Genomic DNA, 3,098 nt, shown 5'->3' on the forward strand with positions numbered 1-3,098 from the left:
TTGGATTGTCTTTTGCAACAGAAACAGAAAGGGGGAAAAAATAGCTGGAGCTTGGAAAGCTATTTTTTGAGCATTCAGATATTAAATTGTGTGGAGTTTGGGCTAAAAAATCTCCTAGGAAAAATGAAGACTATTTCCTTTGAGATCAAAGCTAACAAAAGTCTCAGCAAAAAGCTTGTTTTATTCTCATTCCAGCCCAAACTCCAAAGCCCAGCCTCTGTTTTAATGACTCTGTTGTGTCCAGACTGCCTTGGTAAATAATCTTTTAACTTGCACAAATTCTGAGACTACACAGGATATAGGGGAAGGATCCTGGCCTTTGCCTTGCTCACATCAAGCCCTTAACGAACCGTGCCCAAACGAGCAATCAGCATCATTAAAGCCCAGTTCTGCTCCTCTGAAATAGGAATGAAATCCTGTTCCTCTGAAATGGAACCAGATGGCCCTGAGAGGTGCAGAGCACCCATCCAGCACCCCCAGGGACCCCCTGCACCTGCCAAAAATCACCCTGGGGGCACCCAGCTGGAGCAGAGCGAGGTTCCCACTCTGGCATCATCTCCGTGGGCATCCACGGGGGGCTAATCCTCCTGCAGGGCCTTCCTGCTGGAAAGGACGGGGGGGTTGTGGGGCTGGGGTGGGTGTTTTTGTGAATGCTGCCTATTTAGAAGCTAAATGATGGAAAACATGGAAAATTCATTAGGGTGTCTGGGCAAGTGTTGGGTTACACGTCATTCACATCCACTTACTCAGCGGGACCTCGCGCCTTGGGGGAGAGATATATTTATATACATTTATATACATGGATTTTATATAGAGGAGCGGTTGGGGAGGGTTTTTTTCCCCTCCATTTAATTTCCAGACTGGCACTAAAATGAGACTTTTTGCCTCTCTAAAACTTACTGCCCCCTCGGCCTGGGCTCTGTCCCCTTCCCACTCCTGGGAGGTGACCAATGCCATTCCCAGGGCTTGGAAAGGGCAGGAGCTGTTAACCCAGAATCCATAAAGGGCAAATCCATGGCCAGGGCTGGATCTGCAGGTTGAGATCCCCAGCTGGCTGTTTCTTCAGTGCCGGCTGGGGGACAATGGGAGCTGGGAGAGGAGAAGGGGATGGAGGGCTAGTCCAGTGCCCAAAGTATAAAACCGTAAAAAAACCCCCAATTCTTCATTCCTGATAACTCAGAATTTCTCCAGTTTGCTGCAATACAAAACCAACCCAATGAAAACATTGTTCTAAGGTCACAGCAGTTGTTTTGTTCAGGATGTTTCATTTCTCAGGGAGCTCTTTCTCCCCAGCTTCAGCCTGTCCTGACACCACCTTCCAGCCCTGAACCACATCAGAGATGCCACCAAGCAGGGCCGTATCACCTCCTGATGGCACCTGAACCTGCATCCCGGTGCTGGCAGCCCCAAAAACCACATCTTGAAAGCCTCAGCGGGCACCTCGTGTGCTGTTCTGTGATTTAATCACACATTTTATTTTTATTTAGTCCATGCAAAGCAAGGCCTCTGTGTAACTGTTCATTCCTGCCAGCAGCAGCCTGGGATGCAGGGAAGCTGTTTTCTTGTGCAGAGGCTGGGCTGGGCCGGGAGATCAGAAGAGTTTAAATTAAAATAGGCTCATGTGAGTCTTTATTCTTGGCTTAGCCCACAGAGGCTAAAAACGCTGTTCAGCGACGCAGCGCCGGGATCCCGCCGCTGTCAGACAGCCGGCCCTGAGCGCAGCTCCACTTCAAAGCGCCGGGGCAGGGCACGGAGCGCAGCGAGGCCTCATTAGCCGGGGGATCGCGTTAGATGGGCCGATAGCGGGCTCTAATTAGGGCGGGAGGGGCGGGCAGGGGAGCCGGGGCCGCGTCCCGTGTGTGAGTGCGCGGGGCCGTCCCGGAGCATCCCCCAGGTGAGCGCCCCGGGCGGGCACCTGCTGCGTGGGCCGGGCTCACGCGTGGGCTGCGGGGGTTGGTGATGTTCCCTGCACTCCCGGCGAGGCAGCGCAGTGCGCCTTGAGCCCGACGGGGCTGGAAAAGCCACGGGTGTCTTGGCTGGGGAACCAAACCATCCCTGGGATGGCACCAGGGCATCAGGAGAGCGCTGGGAGCAGTGGGTGATGCCGAGAGATCCTGCCCAAAGCACCACCATGCAGCAGAGCAGAAGAGAAAGGAAACCCCGGGCACATTTTGGGTCTGGATCGCCCAAATCCCGGCCCTGTAAACGCCCAAATACTGGCCTTGTGAGCACCCAAATCCCGGCCCTGTGAGCACCCAAATCCCGGCCTTGTGAGCACCCAAATCCCGGCTCTGTGAGTGCCCAAATCCCGGCCCTGTGAGTGCCAAAATCCCAGCCCTGTGATTACCCAAATCCCGGCCCTGTGAGCACCCAAATACTGGCCTTGTGAGCACCCAAATCCCGGCTCTGTGAGTGCCCAAATCCCGGCCCTGTGGCGCTCCAGGAGGGACATTTCACACCAGCGCTACTAGGAGCAGTATTTCCTTTCCATCTGAGTGATTTGCAAAGCCCCCGGGTCCCTGCAAACGTACACAGGGAGGGTTTTAATTCGGGCAGGAAAATAACTACACAGAGCTGGGTTTGGCTGCGGAGGGCGCTCCCGGAGGTGCCGCTCCCGGTGCCGCTCCCGGTGCTGTTCCCGGTGTGTCCCCAGGGTGGCTGTAACCCAGACCCCCCCTTTGGCAGGTTTTGCTGTTTGTCTTTGCAGCCGGTGGGTTTATTACGGGAGGGAACACCCAGGGTTTTTTGCTGTCTGCCGTGAAATCGATACAGTAATTTCATTTCTCAGTCATAAATGAAATGAGCTGTAAAGCGAAGTTGGGTGTTTAAGCCGGAGTGAAAGAATGAATTGTTCTAATGGGGGATGTTAATGAGGGGATTAAATGTTCCTGCGAATCCTGGGGGTCCCCAGGCCACCCCAACTGTCACTGGGTGGTTTTGGGGCTCCCTGCACCCCTGCCTTGTGCTGCCTCTGACCTGTGTGGTCCAGCACCCTGCCCTGCCTGGGTGGGACACAGAACTTCACTGAGCCCCACCAGGGACCACTCTGGACATGGAGATACTCCAGGGGGTTTGGGGCACTGGTGGCTAAGGGAAAG

Source organism: Geospiza fortis, unplaced genomic scaffold, assembly GCF_000277835.1.
Source record: "Geospiza fortis unplaced genomic scaffold, GeoFor_1.0 scaffold432, whole genome shotgun sequence".
NCBI lineage: Eukaryota > Metazoa > Chordata > Aves > Passeriformes > Thraupidae > Geospiza > Geospiza fortis.